This window comes from Anomaloglossus baeobatrachus, chromosome 3 (genome assembly GCF_048569485.1).
Source record: "Anomaloglossus baeobatrachus isolate aAnoBae1 chromosome 3, aAnoBae1.hap1, whole genome shotgun sequence".
Lineage (NCBI taxonomy): Eukaryota > Metazoa > Chordata > Amphibia > Anura > Aromobatidae > Anomaloglossus > Anomaloglossus baeobatrachus.
This window is the reverse complement of record NC_134355.1, coordinates 366,608,690-366,635,756: the sequence shown is the minus strand read 5'-3', so window position 1 is coordinate 366,635,756 and position 27,067 is coordinate 366,608,690. Positions and strand designations below refer to the sequence as shown.

Here is a 27,067-nt window from a genome sequence, read left to right as displayed (position 1 = left end):
GTCCCTCATCAATCGTTGTGTTTGCACTCCCCTCCCCCTCAGACCGAGTCTCTTCCTGCCCTGAACGAATATTTTAGTTGTCATCCCAATCTGGTATCTGCGTCTCATCGTCATCAGTATGTTCCTCATTGTCTATAACAACAGATGTTACAATTTGTGAATAAGGGTCAACATTATGCTCAGAAACTTGGTCATCATGGCCTGAATCTGAGTCACAAAGGTTCTGGGCATCACTGCAGACCATTTCCTGGTCTGTACTCACTGTAGCTTAAGAGCAGACCTCTGATTCCCAGGCTATAGTGTGACTGAACAGCTCTGCAGACTCAGCCATCTCTGTTCCACCATACTGTGCAGGGCGGATGGAGACGTGAGAGCTGGGAGAAAGGAAGTGTGATTAGGATGACAACTCAGAGGACTGGTGTTTTTTGGATGCGGTAGTTGAGGTGGAGGAGAGATCACTTGAGATCCATTCAAGCATTTTCTTTTTTTGGGCAACATCTACCTATGTTCCAGTTGTTCGTGTTCGTAAAAAAAGGGAGGACATCCGATTGTCCACAGAAAGTAGTAGACATCTTACTTTTGCTGGAAGATGGCCTATTTTCAGCAGATGTTAATAGAGCTTTGCCACCTTCCCCACGGACACAACCTTTTTTTCCTTTTCCAACACGCCTGTTCCCCTTTCCACCAGCATCTGTCATTTTGCCACTCATTTTGCTAGCGACAAGAATGTCCACTTAAAATGTGGTAGTAAAAATTGAGAGGTGGTGTAGATTGCAGCGGTGGTCTACCTTTATTGACAGCAGAATAAACAACAATGAAACAATGGCCCTTAAAATGGCAGCACAGTGTGCTAGTATAATAGCTTAGTAAAAATGAGTTTGAGTGTGCAATGCAGAGGTGCTGCAAATAGATTTGCACTAGTGGGACACTAATGGAAGTCCAACTGCCACATTTAGGATGCCACTAAGTTTCCTCAGTGTTTGCTAGTATAATGGCTTAGTAACAATGAGCTTGAGTGTGCAAAGGGCAGGAGGGTACAGTGGCCGGGTTGTGTGTCAGTGTAGAGAAAAAGGAAGCCTCACTTTCTATCCCTCCTAATGGTAAAATGCAGCAAGGAACTCCCTGACCTTAGCTACACAGACGCTCTTATCTGCAGCTGTTAAAACCTCTTTCCACGGACCTGACTGTCACCTATGGCTCTGAGCCTGCTGTTATTAGCCCTTACAAGGCTTGAAAGAAACTTCTATCCCTATTCTGTATAGCGCTGTGTGTAGAGCGTACACAGCAGTATCGGAGACAGGAGCTGCACCTGCGGTTACTGACACCCAGACGCAGAAGGCAGATAATGGCGTCCAGATGGGCAGATGCCCGTATTTATAATGCAGGGACATGTGACATGGACATCCTATCACACATGCCGTTGCTTCTCTGGCTAAAAGTCCACTTAGCTGTGTGTGTCTGGGATTGGCTGACATGCTGACCCGCCTCACTACATGCGCGCTTAGGGAGGGAAGGAAGAACAGAAAAAAAATAATGGCGATCGCCATTATCCCAGCAGCAGTGATCTGAAAGCGCTGTTCCCGCACACTATACGCTGAAATTTCATAATAGTGTGAGTCACAGAGTGACTTACGCTATTACAGCGGAAAGCCAGCTAGTAATTAGCTTGGCTTTTTGCTGCTAGAACTGTTCTCGAACGTAACTAGAACTATCGAGCTTTAGCAAAAAGCTCGAGTTCTAGTTCGATCTAGAACAGCCCCCAAAATCACTCGAACCGCGAACTGGAGAACCACGAAAAACTAACCGCGCTCAACTCTAATCTTAACTAAAGAAAGCACATACTAATGTCTTCTTTGCTCATAGGACTCCTTTAGCTTTTGAACTGGGTAGTGTTATGGGTAATTTTAGAACTCTGGATGTTATAGAGTTTGCACAAAATGTTTCAAAACTGGTCACAAAGCAGGATATATGTTAAACTACCAAAATACCTAGAATTCATCAGAAAACTCCCTGCCGCTACCAGGCTGTTGTTTTCATCAGATGGACTTTATAAACTGTTTGCAGTACTTGTGAGCTCCCCATAGCCAGGTGACAGCTATTGACAGTCACTGGCTTCACCAGTGATGATCTTATTCCACTTCAGTACATCGGCCATTGACTACCTACATCTGTCCTGAAGGCATTGTTGGGACTTCAATGCTGCAAGCCATTCTCACAAGCCCCGGCAGGACCCCCGGGTTGGTGGCAATGGATTTCAAGTGATAATTTACAAGGTAAAGTAATAATGGGGAGTATTCCCTCCTCTGTTTCCATTTCCTAAAACCCTGTACAACGTAAAATGTACTTATAACTAGAGATGAGCGAACCGGCCGTGGTTCGGCTCGAGTTTGGTTTGTCGAACGGAGGTCTCGTTCGAGTTCAGTTCGGCGAACGTTCGACGAACCGAACTCGAACTAATAGGATATAAAATGGGAGGCAATCACAAACACATAAAAACGCATTATAAATGTATACATACAGTTAATAAACATTGCCATAACACTTACCGGTCCCCGCGATCCCTCCTGCACTCTGTCTCCTGCCGCTATTCCATCCGATGATCGCTGAATCCTCCCGGTGACCAGCACTGCCGGCAGTGATGCAGGACCTATCGTGACGTCAAAATAGCCATGTGACCAGTCACGTGGCTATTATCTCATTGGCTACAGACTGGTCACATGACTATGACGCATCATGTAGGACCTGTCATTGCACTTTCCGGTACACGGTGCACATTTGTGTATCGCCGTGTACCGGCGACATGCTCTAGCACACGGTCGACTCCCCGTTCCGTTAGGGACCGGCTGACACAGCCGGTCATTAACGGAGATCACCGTTGCCATATCAACGCAGTTAGCGGTGACGTCACCGCTAACCGCGGCTCCGGGAGCACCGTTGCTATGGTAACGCGTCTGTCAGCGTTACTGCTGTTACCGCTGACAGCCAGCAGCACTGATCTCTCACGGAGTGAAGGCTGCACGCTGCTTCTCGTGCAGCCTTCACGGAGTGAAGGCTGCACGGGAAGCAGCGTCTTCCCCCATGCAGCAGTGATGGAGCAGAGCTGCATTTGTTGAACGAGAAAGACAGAAGACCATGGATCGTGGAGGGCTGACAGGGGGTAATAAAGATCGAGTCTCTAATGTGTCTGTGTATTTACCGTATTTTTCGGACCATAAGACGCACTTTTTTTCCCCCAAAGTTGGGGGGAAAGTTGGGTGTGCGTCTTATGGTCTGACTATAGGGCTGCAGCCGGGAATGAGGGTGCTGCGGTGGAGTGGGTCATCGGGGGCACGAGCAGGCAGCAACAGCGTCTGCCGTGACCACGTGGGCCCGCTCATTACATATGCACGCCCATCCTCCCGCCCATTTCTCAGCGCAGAAGCCGGCGCTACAGGTGGGCAGGAGGACGAGCGGGGACGCATAGTAAAGAGCCGTTCCGCATGATCACCCCTGGCAATTACAGCCTGGAGTGATCATGTGCGGCTGTATTCACTGCCCCCCGTGCGTCACCATCAGCGCGGGGTGCAGTGAATCAGTGTACTCACCCGTCCCCGTGTGTGGAGCCGTCCCCCTGCAGCACGCGATGTCTTCCTGCCTGTGCCGGTCAGCTGATCTGTGCTGATCAGCTGATCGACTCAGACAGGAAGACATCGCGATGCTGCAGGGGAACGGCTCCACACACACAGGTCAGCGGCGCAGAGAGGAAGATGATTGGTGCTGCATGGAGTGAGGAAAAGGTGAGTATAAACGTTTATTTTTTTTCTCTGTGCTATAGGATACAGGCCATATACCAGGATGGTATATGAGCACGATGTGGGCATATAGCAGGATGGGAGTATATGAGCAGGATGGATGGGGGGTATATGAACAGGATGGGGGTATATGAACAGGATGGGAGTATATGAACAGGATGGGGGTATATGAACAGGATGGGGTATATGAACAGGATGGGAGTATATGAACAGGATGGGGGTATATGAACAGGATGTGGGTATATGAACAGGATGGGGGTATATGAACAGGATGCGGGTATATGAACAGGATGGATGGGGGAATATGAGCAGGATGGATGGGGGTATATCAATAGGATGGGGATATATGAACAGGATGGGGTATATGAACAGGATGGGAGTATATGAACAGGATGGGAGTATATGAGCAGGATGGATGGGGGAATATGAGCAGGATGGATGGGGGGTATATCAATAGGATGGGGATATATGAACAGGATGGGGTATATGAACAGGATGGGAGTATATGAACAGGATGGGAGTATATGAGCAGGATGGATGGGGGAATATGAGCAGGATGGATGGGGGGTATATCAATAGGATGGGGGTATATGAACAGGATGGGGTATATGAACAGGATGGGAGTATATGAACAGGATGGGGGAATATGAACAGGATGGGGTAATATGAGCAGGATGCTGGTATATGAGCAGGATAGGGGTATATGAGCAGGATGGGGGTTTATAGCAGGATCATATACAAGGCAGGAGGATCGTTACCAGAATGGGGTACCTTAGTAGAGAATTTGGGGACATTACCCCCATAACAGTGTCAGCAGCAGATCCTCTCCCCATAACAGTGTGTCATGACCACATTTTTTTGCTTAAAGTTTTATTTTCCTATTTTCCTCCTCTAAAACCAGGGTGCGTCTTATAGTCCGGTGCGTCTTATAGTCCGAAAAATACGGTATTTCTATTAAAGTATTTTTTCTCTGTGTGGTGTCTTTTTTTTAACCCTTTATTGGAGATTCTTAATGGCTGGGTCAAACGTGCCTGACATTAAGAATCTCTGGCTTAATACTAGCTAGTAAAACAAAGCTAGTATTAACTCATTATTACCCAACAAGCCACCCGGCTTCAGGGCTGTTGGAAGAGTTGGATACAGCGCCAGATGATGGCGCTTCTATGAAAGTGCCATTTTCTGGGGCGGCTGCGGACTGCAATTCACAGCAGAGGCGCCCAGAAACCTCGGGCTAACCTGTGCTGCGGATTCCAATCCCCAGCTGCCTAGTTGTACCCGGCTGGACACAAAAATGGGGCGAAGCCCACGTCATTTGTTTTTTTAATTATTTCATGAAATAAGTGAAATAATTAAAAAAAACGGGCTTCCCTATATTTTTGGTTCCCAGCCGGGTACAAATAGGCAACTGGGGGTTGGAGGCAGCCCGTGGCTGCCTGCTGTACCTGGCTAGCATACAAAAATATGGCGAAGCCCACGGCATTTTTTTGGTGGGCAAAAAACTTCTGCATACAGTCCTGGATGGAGTATGCGGAGCCTTGTAGTTCTGCAGCTGCTGTCTGCTCTTCTCCATACAGACAGACAGCAGCTGCAGAACTACAAGGCTCAGCATACTCCATCCAGGACTGTATGCAGAAGTTTTTTGCCCCCTGAAAAAATTATGTGGGCTTCGCCATATTTTTGTATGCTAACCAGGTACAGCAGGCAGGTACGGCTGCCCCCAACCCCCAGTTGCCTATTTGTACCCGGCTGGGAACCAAAAATAAAGGGAAGCCCTTTTTTTATTATTTCATGAATTTCATGAAATAATTAGAAAACAAATGACGTAGGCTTCGCCCCATTTTTGTGTCCAGCCAGGTACAACTAGGCAGCTGGGGATTGGAATCCGCAGCACAGGTTGGCCTGAGCTTTCTGGGCCCCACTGCTGCGAATTGCAGTCTGCAGCCGCCATCTTCTGGCGCTGTATCCAACTCTTCCAGCACCTGCCTGCTATACCTGGCTAGCATACAAAAATATGGCGAAGCTCACGTCCTTTTTTTGTAGTTTTTTGGCAAAAAAAATAAAAAATGCTTCCCTGGATTTTCCATTGCCAGTAAAGGTAACACCAAGCAGTGGGGGTTAGCAGCCAGTAGCTGCTTGGATTACCCTTAGCTAGCAATACAAAAAATGCAGCGGGAGCCCATATATATTTTTTTTAATTATTTATTTAAATAACTAAAAACAAAATGGGCTTCCCTGTATTTTGATTGCTGGACATCACAGTGTTGTAAAAATAAATCTTTAAAAAAAATGACGTAGCGCTCCGCGGTATTTTTGATTCTCAGCGCAGATCAAGCAGACAGCTATGGGTTGACACCCCCATCTGCCTGCCGTTACCTTGGTTGGCAATCAAAATACAGGGAAGCCCATTAATTTTTTCTATTTAAAAAATAGTTAAAAAAAAAATTACATTGGGTCCCCTCATTTTTGATAGCCAGCTAGGGTAAAGCAGACGGCTGTAGCCTGAAAACCACAGCTGGCCGCTTTACCGTGGTTGGGGATCCAATGTGGAGGTCCCCCCAGGCTCTTTTTGATAATTATTTTATAAATATTAATAATTACACAAAAAAAGTAGGGTCCCCCCAAATTGGATCACCAGCCAAGGCAAAGCGGACAGCTGTGGTCTGGTATTCTCAGGGTGGGAAGGTCCATAGTTATTGGGCCTTCACAGCCTAAAAATAGCAGGCCGCAGGCACCCCAGACGTGGCGCATCCACTAGATGCGCCAATCCTGGCGCTTCACCCCAGCTCATTCCGTGCCCTGGTGCAGTGGCAAGCGGGGTAATAAATCGGGTTGATACTAGCTGTAAGGTCACCTGACATCAAGCCCAGCAGTTTGTGATGTCATGGCGTCTATTAGATACCCAACATCATAAACTGTCAGTACTAACAAAAAAAATAAAATCGACAAAAGAAATTTATTTGAAAAAACAGTCCCCAAAACATTTCCTCTTTCACCAATTTATTGTAAGAAAAAAAATAAAGGGGTCCCACGACGACTCTGGACCGTCTAGAATATGGGGGGAAGACACTCGGGGAACGTATCCCCCATTTTCTAGGAGTGCAGACCCTTCATGTGAGGAGTGTAGGTGCAATGAATCTGTACTCACTCTCCCCGGGTCCACAGCAGCAGAGTCCATGTCGTAATGGTTGCTACCAAAGCTGCAATGCCCTGCTCATGAGGTAAGGGCATGCCTAATCAGGAGAACTATTCTACATTTCCAAATATTGGTATTTGCTGATATTATTGCTATTCCACCTACTATATATTGGGGATAGGATCTTGGAGATGGAATACCCCTTTAAGTCCAGTTATCCAGCTGAATGAATACTTAACAACAGAGCTCGCTATTTAGATGAGTTTTCTTGTGGCATATAACGGACTCTCATGTTTGGTAGTCATTCAGCAGGGAAACTATAAAAGCAAATCCCTCCATTTGGAAATGTAGTATATAGCTCTCCTGATCAATTATGTTCCTTACCTCATGAGCAGGGCATTGCAGTAATAATAAATGTCTTTGGAGTGTGGGAGGAAACCGGAGTACCCGGAGGAAACCCACGCAAACACGGGGAGAACATACAAACTCCTTGCAGATGGTGTCCTTGGTGAGAATTGAACCCAGGACCTAAGCGCTGCAAGACTGCAGTGCTAACCACTGAGCCACCGTTTCGCCCATTTAGCTTACAGATGCATAACCACCACTCACTGTGTCTGAACACAGGAAGCTGAGCTGACAGCCGCTCTGTGCATGCGGCAGCGTCTATTGTGAAGGAGAGGGCCGTGGGGGGATCAACGCTGCACAGGTACCGTGGGACACCGGGGAACACCGGTGGGGTTATAGGGGGTGACCTGGCAGGGCCTGGGGAGGAGTTTTCTGTCGCATGTGTCATGGCACATGCGACAGAAATCAGAGGAGTAGGGTGAATGTGGCCGGCCCGCTGCTGTGCACGTGGCCATCTTGGATTTCTGGGAGGGCATCAGGGGGGGCACTTTGGCGACACCGGGGGACCGGAGGGGACCGGGGAGGAGATTTATCATGTTTGTTCATGCCAGATGGGAAATAAATAATTTTTTACCGGCGCTGTCATTTACTGTAACGTGATCATCGGTGTACGGTGTATACCTGTGATCACGTGAGCGGGGACCGGAAAAACCGTCCTGAATCATGATCTCCAGGGTCTCAGCTAGCCCTGAAACCCCGGAGATTTTCTGACGCTGGGGGGCGTTATTCACTTATTTCTGCCTGCTGTTTATAAACGGCAGATCAGAATAAGGCTACATTAACACGACCAATCCATTTTTGCGGTCTGCAAAAAACAGTCCGTTTTTTTTCACGGGTGCATCCCTGTGGCATCCGTTTCCGTTCCGTAGACGGTCCGTATGTCATCTGTTTGTCATCCGTGTGCCTTCCATTTTTTTTGTGTACTGCAAAAAAACGGAAGGAGGGTAAATACATAAATTTACCCAGGATCCATAGCTTCATCCTACATGAGGCGGTCACATTTTCACTCCAGTGCCATTTTCTACTGCTCTTCACAGCGTAGAGCGCTCTGGTGATTTTCTTGTGCTTGTGCACTTCATATCAGTCTTTTCTGTCATAATGGCAGAAAGACATATAATGTCCCACTCTCCTGCATTTTGTAATTTTGCACCCTTTGGTGCCTTTCATGTGGCACTAAGGGGTGCTTAGCTTTGTATTTAGCCAAAAAAATGAAAAAAAAAAAAATGACGTAGGGTTCCCCCTATTTTTGTAGCCAGCTAGGGTAAAGCAGACGGCTGCAGCCTGCAGACCACAGCTGGCAACCTCACCTTGGCTGGTAATCCAAAACTGAGGGCACCCCACGCTGTTATTTTAAATTAAATAAATAATAAAGAAAAAAAACACGTAGGGGTCCCCCCAAAATTGGATCACCAGCCAAGGTAAAGCAGACAGCTGGGGTCTGATATTCTCAGACTAGGGAGGTCCATGGTTATTGGACTCTCCCCAGCCTAAAAATAGCAGGCCGCAGCCGCCCCAGAAGTGGCGCATCCATTAGATGTGCCAATCCTGGTGCTTCGCCCCAGCTCATCCCGCGCCCTGGTGCGGTGGCAAACGGGGTAATATATGGGGTTAATACCAGATGTGTAATGTCACCTGGCATCAAGCCCTGGGGTTGGTGAGGTCAGGCGACTATCAGATACCCGACATCACCAACCCAGTCAGTAATAAAAAAAAATAGACGACAAATACATTTTTATTTGAAAAAACACTCCCCAATACATTCCCTCTTCAACCAATTTATTAGAAAGAAAAACAAATCCAGGTCTGGTGTAATCCAAGGGGTTGCCATGACGATCCACACTGTCCCAGTCAATGAAGAGCACGATGTTCCCCATTGGCTGGGAGAGCAGTGCAGTGACCTGAGCTAACATCAATGGGTCAGCCCAGGTCACTGCATGGGATAAGTGCTGCTGTCAGTGAGGTACATTACCTGCGCTGATCTCCTGCACTGCTGACAGCACCTGTCACTGAGTTCAATGACCGCCGCCTTCACAGCCAAGTATCGCGAGCAGCCCGTGACGTCACCGCTAGTCAGTCTCGGGTCGGAAGCGAGAGAAGGTGATGTGACAAGCAGCGGCCATGGAGGACAGTGACAGCGCTGAGGTCAGGACTTCATCACCGCAGGTAAGCCGAGCGGGACCATGTGTGCAGAGTGCAGGTGGGCGGAGCCATGTGTGCTGGTGGCGGAGTGCGAAGTGGGTGGCGCTGAGGACGTCAGTGTCGTGGACTGCTTGGCTGGGGACAGGTGAGTGTGAGTGTGTGTGTGTGTGTACATGCCGCGTGCAGGAGGGGGCAGAGTGAGCTGAGCGGGGAAGTGTGGGCTTCCTGCACGTAACTAGGATAAACATCGGGTTACTAACCAAAGCGCTTTGCTTGGATACCCGATGTTTATCTTGGTTACCAGCTTCTGGCAGGCTGCCAGCGATGGCTCCTGCACACTGTAGCTGTAAAAAGCCCTGCTTTTTGCTGCTAGAACCGTTCTCAAACGTATCTAGAACTATCGAGCTTTAGTAGAGAAATACTTTGGCGTAGTGTTGGGGCTCTATTGCATTGATCAATTCAGTAGCTAAATTTCTCTTGATTCATATGTTCATGGCAGTAATGCAGATTCCATTTTTCACATATTCACTCTTACATATAGCTATTGGATTTTTCAAGTCAGTATTCACACAGCAGTTTCTGCTATTTCATGTATTCCCCTTACATAGTCACTGGTGTGCATACCTTATCTCCCCATAGTGATGTATGTTTTTTAGGTTTTTGCACCCAGTTCAGACTTAGAATGGTGTTCCAAACGTTATTCCTTATTTGTTAGTAGTTTTTCGTTTGTGAACCCTCCCCAACCACACCTATTGCCAATCCATATCATACGCATAAATAGCCTGGGTCTCAGCTTCCCATACACTGTAAGTTTTTTAACTGCATGAGAGGACACACACAAGCTAGGGACCCCAACGTAGAGAAATACTTTGGCGTAGTGTTGGGGCTCTATTGCATTGATCAATTCAGTAGCTAAATTTCTCTTGATTCATATGTTCATGGCAGTAATGCAGATTCCATTTTTCACATTTTCACTCTTACATATAGCTATTGGATTTTTCAAGTCAGTATTCACACAGCAGTTTCTGCTATTTCATGTATTCCCCTTACATAGTCACTAGTGTGCATACCTTATCTCCCCATAGTGATGTTTTTTAGGTTTTTGCACCCAGTTCAGACTTACAATGGTGTTCCAAACGTTATTCCTTATTTTCAATCTTCAAACAGGCCTGAACATGTGCTGGTATGAGCAGAGAGACCGTGGATGTGTTGCAAGATTTTAATCCATGATGGCACAGTATGTTATTACTGATAATCTTTGAGACCAGCTCTCTTCAGGTAATTGGCCAGGTTCTCCCATGTAGTTCTGGGTTGATTCCTGACCTTTTTCAGAATCATCTTAACCTATGTGTTGAGATCTTGCATGAAGCCGCAGACAAAATAAGATTGACAGTAGTGATGGGCGGACACGCAGATAACCAGGATTCGCAGATATAACTGGATTAAAAAAAAAAAATGTCCGGAATTGATCATGGATATCTGGGCAGTCTCTATATAAGTCAATGGGGGCAGAATCCAGCGCTTAAAGATGGTGGTAGAAGGAATTAAGGGAGATTGGAGTAAGTGCTCTATACTTACCAGTCTCTGGAGTGGCTGTACCTGCTCCTGCGCACTCTTCTTCGGGGGCTACTCATTATTGCTCATCCATATTCACTGCTTCCCCTCTGTAAAAACATTAAAATTAATACATCTAGTTATCAAATATTTTATAGTAGGACATATATGTTCACAGTTCTGTTTATGTTGGAGGGCATAGTTTATTGATAAAGTTTTTATAAGAAATAAATAATAAGGTATCTGTATTAAGTATGGATAAATGCTGACATAAGCATGGTACTTAGTTATATATATATACTTCCTCCTGGAAGCTTCTAGTGATTATGTCATATGGAACTGTGTTCAGTTGAAACACCCTATATGGATTGGACAGTTGTCATATAACACACGATGGAGGGGGCTACTTCTGCTCCTGCACGTCGCCTACTGTACCAGAAGCCTTCCAGGCTGCAAAATGAACACATGCTGTCAAGCCTACGGTATATCACCCCTGCCTTATCATTCAGAATCCAAGGAGAGATGGATGAAGATTTTCTATTGATCAGTATGGACTAATTGAACTCTTACGTAAGCTAATGAAGTATATTATTTTTCCTTTCTGTAACTGAACCCTGGCAACCATTTTAAATAGATAAAATACATTTATTTTTTACATTTTTGAAGTTCTTTCTTTCCTGCGCTTTTACGTATTTGAAGAAAAATATATTGAAGAGTATATTTTTAACATATTGGAGAGCCAGCCATTCGTGATTTTTTTTACATTTTTTGTTGTTCCTTCACTTTGCATAGGGGGGGTCAGAAGTAATAAGTATCTCAAGTATCTCCTGCAAAGGATCAGGAATCGACAATTTATAAAAATCACGCAGAACCTAGGAAATATGTATAAGTCAAGTTGCATGAATGTTTTTTTTAAATGAACTTTAAAGACTTTACAAAGCCACAGAAGTTAACTTTTGACGTATCTTTGAGCAAGAAAGAATAAGTCAGTCCAAAAGAAGTATTGGACGTGCTGAACAAGGTGAATCAAGTGTTAGAGGATTATCCATGAGATCATCTGATCATTTCAGGTAACAAAATGGATTTTATCTCTTCATATGTTAAGCAAAGTAAACTTCAGTTCATTTATTCAGATATTTCTAATGTGGAAGAGCTTTGGTTACGCTTTTATGGGGAGTGTGAACTTGAGAATTCACGTATAGAATGTGCAAGGTCTTTTAATAGAGAGAAACAGAAAATCAGAAATGTCTGTCATTTAGTCTATGAATTTCACAAGTTAATCATAGAAAAATGTAAAAATGGTGGAAATAGACAACCTGAAGTGTCAGGAAAGTCAGTGATAGAGAAATCTAAAGACTGCTTAGAATCTGGAATGTCAGTCAGTGATATTGTGAATTCCGACTGTAATGTTGCAAATGAAAAGTCAGATTTAGACTGTAATTTTGCAAATCAGAATCTTGACAATGGCGGCAGACATGTGCTGTGTATTCAAGGTGACTTTCAGGATACTGGGAAAGAAGCAGGAAATGACGTAGAGAAGCCAGAAGGGGGAGGAGCCAGAGTAGGGGACGTGCAGAAAGTTGTCAGAGAAGGACACGTGCAGAGAGAAAATGGCGACGATCAGTTTCTAAAAATAGAACAGACTAAGTTAGGATTAAACTTAGAAAGAGTCTATTGGACTTATGCAAATTAATTCCCGCATATAATCCTAAAATACATGTTTGCAGAAATTCAGAGATATTTGAAAGCTCCGTTGAGAAATTAAATGTAACCAATAGTGAGAAGACTCAGGTATTTGATATGTGGATACCTCAGCATTTCTTTAGACAATTGGCATTAAAAAAGTCTTCTGACAATGAGACATTTGATTGTTCAAATGATAACGATATCATAAGGCTGAAAAATCTCATTTTCTGTGCAAGGAATGAAGCGAATGCAGATTATGAGATGTTAAAGGAATTACAAATTGAAGAGAATGAAAGTACGTTCTCATTTATGTCCGTTTTTGAATGATTATATAGGGCGGTCATTCCAAATGTCAGATTAAAATCTTTAATTTCCACATTCATAAGGAAATTTAATTTCCTTGATAATGCAGCCTGTGCGGTGGCATTAAATAAAAAGTCCCTATTCGAATGTACGACATTTATCGATTTTGTTAGAAATAATCAAAGTCAATCAAAACAGAAATTAATTAATTCTGAAAAACCAACACGAAAAAGGGTGAGATTCTGTGAAAAGCCAACAGTGTCTCCCAGATCCAGATATTTTTGTGACAAAATGTATGAAATTCGCAGGAATTTGCATATAAATTACAAGTCATACAATCCATCACAATTATCATCTAAAAATCTTTTTCCACAGGAAAAACCTTTGTTTCCCTTGTCTCCAGTGAAGGGATTGGTCACAGGATCAGATATTGATGATCCCAGACAAATGATGAGTAAAAGTTTTGAAAGACAGAAACAGGTGTCTTGTGCAGATTTTCTCCCCGGGTTACTATTGAAAGAAGAAAATAAGTTGTCCAGAAAATTTGACAGCCAGCAACAGCTGGGTGGTCTTTCAGAAAGAAACATTCTTTTTCATTTAAGGAGAAAAATTGAGTTACAAAATAATTTCCATTCCAATTTTCTGGAAATTACTGTAATAGATCGGATCTTGAAAAAAATTGAGGTTTGGGTTTTAGCTGAATAAAAGGGGTTTTCTAGATAAAGTAATTTTGCTATTTGATAATCATGATTATTCATATACAGTGAATCTATGCATTACACACACACATATATATATATATTATATATATTAAAAGTAGTGATAGTATAATCAAATTCATATTTTCATTTAGTTAAATGATAGTTTAATGTTATAAATTAATAATTTGATCTCTGTATATGAATAATAATATTTAAAATGTAATAATAAGAGAAAGTAACTGATTCTATGTGTTTCATTTATTATCATAAATATGATAATAATTTTATTCTTTTATTTCCCTCAGAATTTATCAGTAAAGCAGATTGATGAAGTATTAACTTTTTATTTATAAATTTGTTATTGTCCTCAATCAGGTAACATATATCTTATTGTGTAAGGTTAATCGCGAAAGCATGATTAATAATAATTATTATTTTCTCAGGTACCAATTGCCAGAGAACCATTAGTTTAACGTTTCTTTTATGAATATATATCTTCTTTAGCGTTATTAGAAATGTAATCTGAGCTTTGGAGTGGAGTAAAACTGCTTGCTGTTTTGGAATGGTGTTCTTTGCACCTAACCAGAGCATGTGACTTTTGAATTACTAAAGCTAATAATAATAAGTGTCTGTTTGTTCTATGGTCAAATGTACAGTATGTGACTATCAAAGGTACCTATTTCTCATGAGTATATGTAATAAATTATTCGTATACTTCAAGAAGTTTTGAGATGCGCATAGAGAAATTGAAAATCAAGAACAGGGATATGTGTCTGTCAATGTTTCTATGTGGATGTATATTAAAGAACCATAACAGTCTTGTGTGCATAGATGTGTCTATGAATAATTTATTGTCTGAGCAGCTGCCAATGTCAATTACATGGTTAAGAGGTTTTTGAAGCTTCCAAAAGAGAAAAAAAAAAGGAATTTTTGTTTTAACTTCGAGGTTATAATATGTATGTATATTATTATAATAAATAAGTTATAGTATATAAGTATAAATAATGAAGGAATTTATACCGAATATATTTTATTCTTAGACATATTTCTTTAGTATAGCTATGTTAGGATCTTCATTAAGGGTTTATTCTGAAGAGTTACATTCTAGAATAAGGTTTTAACGTTTTGATTTTTATACAGGTTTGTGTTACTTACTTCTTTTACTGATACACAGATTGGTAATCATTTTTCTTTTCAAATATGAAAGTAATATTTATAATATGGTCTTGAAGATATACAACATAAATTTTAATTTAATTTAATCTTGACATATTAATTTTTATAACATCATATTTGATGATATTAAAAGGAAAAGGTTTGGTCTCAATCACACATTTATATTTGATAAATATATGTGTCTACAGAATACTTTAATAATTAATATTTCAAGTACAAAGGAAGAATTGGGAATAAAAAAATATATATATATATATTTGAAGTATATCATAATGCATTGATATACTAAGAGAAGAGTATTATCTGCAAAGTTACATGACTTAATTATTTTTATAGGTTACTGATATGATAGGTATGGAAATCCTATAAGATACCGGTAATATTAAGGTTATGTATTATTAAAGACATAAGTGTTATATACATAGAAGGCCTTATTTTATTTCAATTTTTATTTTTATTCCAATTTCCATTTTTCCTTTTATTCCTATTTTTTATATTAATTATTTTTATTTAATATTCAAATTTGTAATCAAAATTTTAATTATACATTTTTTTATTTTTCCTTCAAATTTTAAATATCTCAATTGAGAAAACACTTCAATATTTAGTTAAGTAATATATAATATAAGAATATTACTTTATTAAATATGAATCATATTAAAAGGGAAAGTTCCACTTTTTGGAAGAAAAGAATACTTCCTTCATCAATATATACAATTATTTACTTCCTAGTAATACATTATTTTTATATTAGTATGTTAACACAATAAGGATGAAATATTACTTATAGTTGCACATTTTCTTATATAGTAGGTTATTTAATAAATAATAGACAGATCAAATAAATTAAATTAGAGTAATAAAGATGGAAGATCGAGGTACATCTAGGTTTACCTTCCTATATTTACAAAAAATATATATATTATATTTCTTAATCAATAATAATTTATAATGGGTATTATTGTGTTTTGATGGAATCATCCAGTCTTTTCTAAAAGGTTATTTGCTTTGGTTTATAATTTTACAAATGATCTAACTAAATAAGCCACATTGTTGCCTTTCATATTTATAATATGGTACATGTTATAGGTACACATTATATTATTTCATATTTTATATTACATTTTGGTTACATTCAACACATTGCCACCTATGGGTTTTGAAAAGTAATACACCAATGATAAAAAAAGGTCGTTACATGAGAATACTATTGTCTATATGTGAAGATGTAATTTACCCTCTCACTGTATATGCTGTGATACTATGTCATGATATGTATATTTCCCTGGTTGTATTAGTTGTAATTCATGTATTTCCTTGGGGGAGCTACTGGTCTCAATGTGTCTCTCTCATACAATTGCAGTCTTGGCATCTAATGTGATTATTAGTGATGAGCGAGTACTAAAAAGCTCGGGTGCTCGAAGCTCGGGCCGAGCATCCCAAGATACTCGTGTACTCGGGCCGAGCAACGAGCCCAATGTTATCCTATGGGAGACCCGAGTATTTTTGTGAAATGACCCCCCGGCAGCATGGAGAAACCCTAAAAATGTCACAAAAGTCTCAGAAGAGTGCTCAAATGACATGGCAACAGCATGGGGAAGACCCCTTGAAGCATTTATCACTGAAAAGTCACAGCTGTGAACAATTTTGTCCGCGTTTTACGCCATTTTTACGGACTCACCAGAAAACCTTCCAAAATGACCCCAAAATGATTTTTCATGGCGGAAATGTTAAGGGCACATACCCAATAGTGAGATAGAGCTGGTGTATGTTACTTTTTGAGATTAATACATGAAAGATTTTACGTGAAAACATTGTGTGGCACTCCGATGTCCCTGAGAAGAGACGTACATGAAGGCCTCTTGAGTCTAATGTGCCCATTTTGAGGAAGTGAGTCTTTGTAGTATTTTCCTTTGCCAGGGCAGTCCAAAATTGTGAGGTTCACCAATGCCCCTGCATACAGACGTGCATGAGGGCCTGTAAACCTGAAGTGCCCATTGGAAGGAAGTGGGTCTATTGTAGTATAGCCCTTAGGCAGGGCAGCCAAAAATTGGGAGGCTCCACGTTGTCCCTGGGTAGAGACGTGCATGAGGGCCTTTAAACCTGAAGTGCCCATTGTAAGGAAGTGGGTCTATTTCAGTATAGCCCTTTGCCAGGGCAGCCAAAAATTGGGAGGCTCCACATTGTCCCTGGGTAGAGACGTGCATGAGGGCCTCAAAACATTAAGTGTCCATTTTAAGGAAGTGGGTGTATTATAGTATAGCCCTTAGGCAGGGCAGCCAAAAATTGGGAGGCTCCACGTTGTCCCTGGGTAGAGACGTGCATGAGGGCCTCAAAACATTAAGTGTCCATTTTAAGGAAGTGGGTGTATTATAGTATAGCCCTTAGGCAGGGCAGCCAAAAATTGGGAGGCTCCACGTTGTCCCTGGGTAGAGACGTGCATGATGGCCTGTAAACCTGAAGTGCCCATTGTAAGGAAGTGGGTCTATTTCAGTATAGCCCTTTGCCAGGGCAGCAAAAAATTGGGAGGCTCCACATTGTCCCTGGGTAGAGACGTGCATGAGGGCCTCAAAACATTAAGTGTCCATTTTAAGGAAGTGGGTGTATTATAGTATAGCCCTTAGGCAGGGCAGCCAAAAATTGGGAGGCTCCACGTTGTCCCTGGGTAGAGACGTGCATGAGGGCCTCAAAACATTGTTCCCATTGCAAAGGAGCGGGTCTCCTGTCGTTGTAATGTCCATTCTGCAAAGAATGGGCGAAAAAATTTACCACTGGTGGTATACCTGAAACAAAGGCCTAAGTATTGCAATTTGTAACGGTCATCATCATGGTGGCGCATGAGGAGAAGGAGGAGGAGTCCAGCGATTATCCAAAGTCCAGAAGTGTGTACCCATGGGTGAGTGGAGGTACATGGCAAACTTTAAATTCCGCTCTCATTTGCTGGTGGTGTGGTGAAGTCTGGCCCAATCCAACCCTTGTTCATCTTGATCAGAGTCAGCCTGTCAGCATTTTCAGTTGACAGGCGGGTGCGTTTATCTGTAATGATTCCACCTGCGGCACTAAAAACACGCTCTGACAAAACGCTAGCAGCAGGGCAGGCCAGGACTTCCAAGGCGTAGAGAGCCAATTCATGCCACGTGTCCAGCTTGGATACCCAATAATTATAAGGCACAGAGGAATGTCGGAGTACTGTTGTTCGATCTGCAAGGTACTCCTTCAGCATCTGGGCAAACTTAGGATTTCTTGTGGCACTACCCCGCACCTCAGGGGCTGTGGTACGTGAGGGGCTGAGAAAACTGTCCCACATCTTAAAGACTGTTCCCCTACCTCTGGCGGATTGGACTTGTGCCTCTCTCGGCTGTACGCCTCGGTTGTCCACTGATTCATGACCTATGCCGCTAGCGTTTTGTGAGGGGAATGCTTTGCCTACTTCCGTGAGTATGGCCTTCCGAAACTGCTGCATTTTGGTTGACCTCTCCTCCACGGGAATAAGAGACAAAAAGTTCTCCTTGTAGCGTGGGTCTAACAGTGTTACCAACCAGTAATGATTGTCGGCCAAGATGTTCTTAACGCGAGGGTCACGAGACAGGCAGCTTACCATAAAGTCAGCCATGTGCGCCAGACTCTTAACAGCCAGGACTTCAGTAGCCTGACCAACAAGATGACTGAACATGCTGTCCTCCTCCTCCTCCTCATCTACCCTGTCCTCTGGCCAGCCACGCTGAACCGAGGATATGACTGGTGTGCATGTCATATCCTCAATTTGGCCGGAGAGTTGCTCCATGTCTTCATCCTCCTCCTCGTCATAGTCCTCCACTGCACGTTGTGATGAGACGAGGCTGGGCTGTGTGTTATCACCCACACCCACTACTGTTTCTTGCTGCAACTCATCGCGCTCCGCCTGCAATGCATCATGTTTGATTTTCAGCAGAGACCGTTTTAGAAGGCAGAGTAGCGGTATGGTGACGCTAATAATGGCGTCATCACCACTCACCATCTTGGTGGAGTCCTCAAAGTTTTGGAGGATGGTACATAGGTCTGACATCCATCTCCACTCCTCAGGTGTTATGTGTGGAGTTTGACCCATTTCCCGACGGCTTAGGTGATGCAGGTACTCAACAACTGCCCTCTTCTGCTCACATATCCTGACCAACATGTGCAGAGTTGAATTCCAACGCGTGGGGACATCACACACCAGTCTGTGAGCCGGAAGATGCAAACGGCGCTGAAAGCCGGCAAGGCCGGCTGAAGCAGTAGGTGACTTTCGAAAATGTGCAGACAGGCGGCAAACTTTTACCAGTAGATCAGACAGCTCTGGGTATGACTTTATAAACCGCTGAACCACGAGGTTGAGCACATGGGCCACGCATGGAACATGTGTCAGCTGGCCTCGCCTCAAAGCCGCCACCAGGTTCCGGCCATTGTCACACACGACCTTTCCTGGCTTTAGGTTCAGAGGTGTGAGCCAGTGATCTGCCTGCTGTTTCAGAGCTGTCCACAGCTCTTCTGCATTGTGGGGTTTGTCACCTATGCAGATTAGCTTCAGCACAGCCTGTTGCCGCTTCGCCGAGGCAGTGCTGCAGTGCTTCCAGCTTGTGACTGGTGTGGAGGGCACAGTGGATGAGGATGCGCAGGAGGAGGAGGAGGCTGAAGAGCATGACATTCCGGAGCTGTAGAGTGTGGGTGAAACACTGACTGAGGTAGGGCCTGCAAACCTTGGTGTGGGAAGGACGTGTTCCGTCCCTCGCTCAGACTGGGTCCCAGCTTCCACAATATTAACCCAGTGTGCCGTCAACGAGATGTAGCGGCCTTGCCCACAAGCACTTGTCCACGTGTCTGTGGTTAGGTGGACCTTGGGTGAAACAGCGTTGTTCAGGGCACGTGTGATGTTTTGTGACACGTGGTTATGCAACGCGGGGACGGCACACCGGGAGAAATAGTGGCGGCTGGGGACCGAGTAACGTGGGACAGCTGCCGCCATCAGGTCACGGAATGCTTCAGTCTCCACCAGCCTAAAAGGCAACATTTCCAGCGCAAGCAGTCGCGAAATGTTAGCATTTAGAACTGTGGCATGTGGGGTGTTGGCAGTGTATTTGCGCCTGCGTTCAAAGGTTTGCTGAATGGATAACTGAACGCTGCGCTGGGACAAGGACGTGCTTGATGATGGTGTTCTTTCTGCGTAGGCAACTGCAGGTGCAGGAGTGGAGGAGGCTTGTTCGCAGGCAGCATGGACAGAGGATTGGCTCGCATGCACAACCAGCGAAGACGTAGCAGTGACATCAGCAAGCACTGCTCCTCGACTCTGTTGTACTTCCCACAAAGTCGGGTGCTTGGCTGACATGTGCCTGATCATGCTGGTGGTGGTCAGGCTGCTAGTTTTGGTACCCCTGCTGATGCTGGCACGGCAGGTGTTGCAAATGGCCTTTTTTGAATCATCTGGATCCAACTTAAAAAACTGCCAGACTCGGGAAGACCTAACATTTGTACAGGCACCTTGTGTCGTCGTGTTGTTCCGGGGAACGGTTGCCTGACTTCTGCCTGGGGCCACCACCCTGCTTCTTACTGCCTGTTGTGATGCTACGCCTCCCTCCCCCTGTGCACTGCTGTCCTCGCTCTGCATATCCTCCTGCCAGGTTGGGTCAGTTACTGGATCATCCACCACGTCGTCTTCCTCTTCCGCACCCTGCTCCTCCTCCTGACTTGCTGACAATTGTGTCTCATCATCGTCCACCACTTGTTGAGACACGTTGCCAACTTCGTGAGAACGTGGCTGCTCAAATATTTGGCCATCTGTACAGACGATCTCCTCATGACCCACTTCAATATGAGCTGGCGAGAGGCCAGAATGTGTGAATGGAAACGTGAACAGCTCTTCCGAGTGTCCAAGTGTGGGATCATTAATGTCCGAGGAGGACGTGTACTCAGCCTGGTGGTAGGAAGGAGGATCAGGTTCAGAAATGTGCGGTGCAGTATCACGGCTACTGACACTTGACCGTGTGGAAGACAGAGTGTTTGTGGTGGTGCCAATCTGACTGGAAGCATTATCTGCTATCCAACTAACAACCTGTTGACACTGGTCTTGGTTCAAGAGCGGTGTACTGCTGCGGTCCCCAAGAATTTGGGACAGGACGTGCGAGCGACTAGATGTGGCCCTTTGTTGTGGCGAAATTAGAGCTTGCCCACGACCTCGGCCTCTGCCTGCACCACCATCACGTCCACTTCCTTGTTCCTTGCCAATGCCCTTGCGCATTTTGCAATGCTGTGCACTGCTGACGTGTATATTCACTACTTGTGCGTTATATCAAAGTGTGTGGAAATTGCACACAAGTGCACCTGTACGCTGCCACCAACAGGCACACACGTGCGGTTTTAAAAACCAAGCACGGACGCAATAATAACCTAACAGGTTTTTTTGGGGAGCGACAATTACAGACAAGTCAGACACTATCTGGACTGTTTTACACTGTGTACACCAGCCCCAGATATGATGAAGGCTGGTATACGGTCACCACTACCCTGCCTGCCTGCCTGCCTGTATACTGGTACAATAGTCCTGACAAGGACTCTTTTGGTCACTAGCCTGTATTCAGACCTGGCTATACCCTGCCTGTATATAGCAACAGTAGTCCTGAGAAGGACTCTGCTACTGTACTCCGACCTGGCTATACCCTGCCTGCCTGTATACAACTAGAATAGTCCTGAGAAGGACTTTTGGTCACACTGTTTGCAGCCCTGCAACTGAAAAAGCTATAAAGGGCCGCAAAGCTTTCCCTGAATCAGCGACACTCTCCCTACACTGACTGTCTGAATAGCTGTGAGCAGAGCACAGCGCGCCGGCCGATATAAAGGCTCGGTCACGCTGTGCAGGCCGGCCAATCACTGCAATTCCACAACTAACAGGGCTGTGGCATTGCAGTGGTCTGCCAGCCAATCCCTGCATGAGGGCTGGCTCTCAAAAGAGCGCCAACATGCAGAAATGAAGACCACGAGTACAGCACGAGTATCGCGAGATTACTCGGTCCCCGCCGAGCAGCCCGAGTACAGCGATACTCGTGCGAGTACCGAGTAGTGACAAGCATGCTCGCTCATCACTAGTGATTATGTAAATAGCCTGTCCTCTTCTTTCCAGAGTTGTGTATCTAATCTGTAATTGCATTGGCCAGTGAAGGAATAGTCATTGTTCTTTACAGCAGGGGATCCCTTCATCTACTGTGGCTGGCAGACATATTGGAGCCCTGTGATGGACCACACCATTGATGATAGGATGTGTGACCCCCACCCCCTGAACAAACATGGTGGGCTGGTCAAGCAGCACAGACAATGCATTTCCCTTTTTGTAACTTCAGAGTGAGCTGAAACTTAAAGAGAAGAAGCAGCTCCCAGCCTGGGTGGCTGTGGACACGGACGGAGCTAGGCCTGTGTGGCGGCCCGTGGGATTGTGTGGAACTCTTTGGACTACTGTAAGGACGATTGCTTTGTAATCCGGTCCGAGGATTGTCGGGAAGGGCCCCCGAATCTGTTTTACGTGGACTTATCGTGTGCTGTTCCAGTGTTCTTGTGAATAAACCTGTTGGATCGTCCCTCGGCCTCGTCCATCCTTTGCTCTGTTGTACACTCCCGTCACAAACTGGTTGGCAGCGCTGGGATCAGAGCAGAAGGAATGGAGGACAATGGCTCAACATCAGGAACCAGCACTGCAGAGTACAAGACCTGGACTTTGGGGAGCCTGCAATCAAAGGCCCGTGAAGTAGGAGTTCGTTTCAAAGGACTCTCCAAGGAGCAGCTGATTGAGGCGCTAGAAGGAGTCTGTTCGCAAAATGACGTGGAGGAAGGATCCTCACAGCAAACGGAAGAAAGACGGCAGCCGGAGGTGAATACCCAAAAAAGTCAATGGGTTGTGTGGTACAAGGAGGAGATGGCACTGCTTGGAGATGAGGCCACCATAGAAGATAAGAGGGAGGCCATGCGTGGAGCTAAAGAGAAGGAGCGCAGGATGGAGGAGATGGCACTGCTGGATAAGGAGCTCGCTGTGGAAGCCGCGAGAGGTTCCAGACAGACTGTAACCCCAGCACCCATCATGAGGGAACTTCCCAGGGTGTCCCGCAAAGACTTTAAGCCGTTTAATGAAGCTGCAGGCGACATTGAGGGCTTCTTCCAGGACTTTGAGCATCAGTGTCGATTAATGGAAGTCCCGGACAGGGAGCGTGTCCGGCATCTGGTTGGGCTCCTAGAGGGGGGAGCTGCTGAAGCCTATAGAGCTATGGACCCTCGGTGGAACTGTGAGTATGCGGATATTAAACAGACTATTCTAGAACATTATGCTGTGACCCCAGACACTTACAGGACTCAGTTCCGTGCTTTAGCCTGTGATGGGGAAGTGTCTTTTAAGATATATGCTCATAGACTCAAACAAATATGTAATCGCTGGCTGGAGGCAGAGGAGGCCTTATCTTGGGAGACCTTCCTGCAGGTCATCCTAAAAGAACAATTCTTTGCCCAGTGCCCCGCTGAGATCCGGGAATGGGTGCGTGAGAGAAAACCAGCGACAGTGGAGGAAGCTGCTGCTCTCGCTGATGAGGCTCTCACCATCAAGCCTCAGTGGAGGGTTCTGTTGGAGGATGGAGAGACGCCTAACAGCTCCACAACACCGGATGCCCCCAGTTATTCTGTCCCCATTGTTCCCCGTTCCTCTAAGCCACCACATGTTGATACCCGTGTTAATGTGCCTCCAGTTGCTTCTACTGCACTTTCTGGAATACGCCGGGGAGAGGAAGTAACAGAGCGCAGGTGTTATGTTTGTAGGCATCCCGGGCATTTGCAGGCCTCATGCCCAGCCAGGCCATGGAGGAATCATCCTCAAACCCCTACAGCACCTTCAGGTGGGAGCCGGCCTCAAAGTTCCCCTACCCCTTACCCAAGAGGACGCCTTGGATGGAGGGAGACCCAGCTCAGATGCTATCAATGTGGACAGCCAGGGCATCGGCAAGTCTCCTGCCCAGCTGTTCAAATGAGGACTGATCCTGCACCCAATCGGATCGTTAATTATTTACAGCCCAGTGCCATGGAGGAAGATGTGGCACCGTTATGTGAGGACTGGCCTACTGACTCAGCCCCCCATGTTGCACCACCAGGAGTTTACGGGGTGCGACCCGCAGTTATGACGACTTCTGCTCATCGAGGTAAGCACTTGCAGGAGGTTGTGCTGGATGGACAGAGACTTGTTGGATTTTGTGACTCGGGTGCTTTCCTCACACTGGCTGATCCCCGAGTGGTTCGGCCTGAGGCAATCCATAGAGGACCTGGGATTGTTATTGAACTGGCTGGTGGACAATGGAGGACTATTCCCACAGCCACTGTGGATCTGAACTTTGGTTTTGGGGTCAGGCGATGTGTGGTTGGGGTGATGGGTGGTCTGCCTGCAGCTGTTCTCCTGGGCAATGATGTGGGAGAGCTACGATGCCAATTCGTGGCTGCATGAAGCCACATGTAAGTAACGCTCTGCCTGTGTGTACTTAACCAGTGACCTGTAGAGGTCCCTAGTACGTACACAAGTTGGGAGGGGGAGGGATTGTGAAGATGTAATTTACCCTCTCACTGTATATGCTGTGATACTATGTCATGATATGTATATTTCCCTGGTTGTATTAGTTGTAATTCATGTATTTCCTTGGGGGAGCTACTGGTCTCAATGTGTCTCTCTCATACAATTGCAGTCTTGGCATCTAATGTGATTATGTAAATAGCCTGTCCTCTTCTTTCCAGAGTTGTGTATCTAATCTGTAATTGCATTGGCCAGTGAAGGAATAGTCATTGTTCTTTACAGCAGGGGATCCCTTCATCTACTGTGGCTGGCAGACATATTGGAGCCCTGTGATGGACCAAACCATTGATGATAGGATGTGTGACCCCCACCCCCTGAACAAACATGGTGGGCTGGTCAAGCAGCACAGACAATACATTTCCCTTTTTGTAACTTCAGAGTGAGCTGAAACTTAAAGAGAAGAAGCAGCTCCCAGCCTGGGTGGCTGTGGACACGGACGGAGCTAGGCCTGTGTGGCGGCCCGTGGGATTGTGTGGAACTCTTTGGACTACTGTAAGGACGATTGCTTTGTAATCCGGTCCGAGGATTGTCGGGAAGGGCCCCCGAATCTGTTTTACGTGGACTTATCATGTGCTGTTCCAGTGTTCTTGTGAATAAACCTGTTGGATCGTCCCTCGGCCTCGTCCATCCTTTGCTCTGTTGTACACTCCCGTCACACTATACCATTATGCAGTATTTTATCATTCTAAGTATCAATTATATTAATACTTCTACGATAATAATAATGACATGGTATTATAGTATTAGAGTTATGATACGCTGTGACATTTATTAGTGATAGTTATTGCCATATTTGGTATCTAGATTAGGGAATGAATCAGTCTTCAATCAAGATTACAGAAGATAAAAAGACTTTATAATTTTTCTAAAGTTAAAAGGGATTCTACAAAAAGGTCCAAAAGGTAACGTCTCAAATAAGACTGTGTTACATACAAAATACTTACCGCGTTTGAACCTCAAAAACACAGTGATCTTATGGTTCCAGGATGGATGACCCAGACACATGGTCTGTACCTTAAGACCTCACTACAGTTACTAAGAAGAGCAATGACGTGTTAAAGTTAACCCCTGTCGTGCTGACCAAGAACGTCTTAACATCTGTTCCAGGATTTGACAACAGGCAGCGCGGAGGATAAAGGTGACTAATGTAAATTACACTGCACAGACAACAAAGACTGATGCTATTCTTCTACACTTATGAACTGTGGTTTATCAACATTGGCTATGGACTTTGTAATAAAGAATAAAGCTTATGGACTTGATCTAACGATGATAAACGCAATACGGGACTGTATTAAATTGGTAACCATTCATCTTTTATCAAAGGATTGACTTCTAAGAGACTGTGTTTATGCCAGATTACATCGGAGATAAGAAGACATCAACTCAGAGGACATCATATGGTGACCGGATTTGTTTTGCATCTTTTTAGGTCTAGCGAAGTATAATTATATATTTTTATATGATTAATCAGTCACGGCCTACCATAACATGAATCCACATTATTATATTATTGAACTTACAACATGAATAATGCAAATTGATTATTATTCATCATTATTATTGATAATAATCCATTATCGCCAAATAAGGAAAGAAGATTTGTTATTTTAATGATGTATTAATTAATTTTTGGGGTTTCATTAATAATAATTAATAATTCACCCGCTTCAAGGGGGAATTGTAAAAACATTAAAATTAATATATCTAGTTATCAAATATTTTATAGTAGGACATATATGTTCACAGTTCTGTTTATGTTGGAGGGCATAGTTTATTGATAAAGTTTTTATAAGAAATAAATAATAAGGTATCTGTATTAAGTATGGATAAATGCTGACATAAGCATGGTACTTAGTTATATATATATACTTCCTCCTGGAAGCTTCTAGTGATTATGTCATATGGAACTGTGTTCAGTTGAAACACCCTATATGGATTGGACAGTTGTCATATAACACACGATGGAGGGGGCTACTTCTGCTCCTGCACATCGCCTACTGTACCAGAAGCCTTCCAGGCTGCAAAATGAACACATGCTGTCAAGCCTACGGTATATCACCCTTGCCTTACCATTCAGAATCCAAGGAGAGATGGATGAAGATTTTCTATTGATCAGTATGGACTAATTGAACTCTTACGTAAGCTAATGAAGTATATTATTTTTCCTTTCTGTAACTGAACCCTGGCAACCATTTTAAATAGATAAAATACATTTATTTTTTACATTTTTGAAGTTCTTTCTTTCATGCGCTTTTACGTATTTGAAGAAAAATATATTGAAGAGTATATTTTTAACACCCTCCCACCGCCTGTTCCCGTGTCTGACTGGTTGCAGACCGTCACACAGGCTGGGGACACATCTGACTGCAACCAATCATACTCCCTGTCTGCGGGACTCTATTGTGGTGTAAAACTGATTAAAAATATATATAGGTGTAGAGTCCCCACATATGATACCCAGCACAGATAAGGCATATGGCTAGAAGCTGCAGTCCTTAGCTGTGCACTAATCTTGGCTGTGTATCAAAATACTAATAAATAATTTAATATTTAAAAAAAAAAAACAAAAAAAAAA

General features: G+C 44.2%; 1 long non-coding RNA gene across 1 annotated transcript in view; it reads right to left on the bottom strand.

Moving 5' to 3' along the window:
• LOC142295303 (uncharacterized) overlaps positions 1-27,067 on the bottom strand; it is a 204,227-nt gene that overhangs the window by 161,060 nt on the left and 16,100 nt on the right. Inside the window, exon 2 of the long non-coding RNA XR_012751411.1 lies at positions 11,047-11,132. This is a non-coding gene — a long non-coding RNA (uncharacterized LOC142295303). The remainder of the gene's footprint in view (positions 1-11,046; positions 11,133-27,067) is intronic.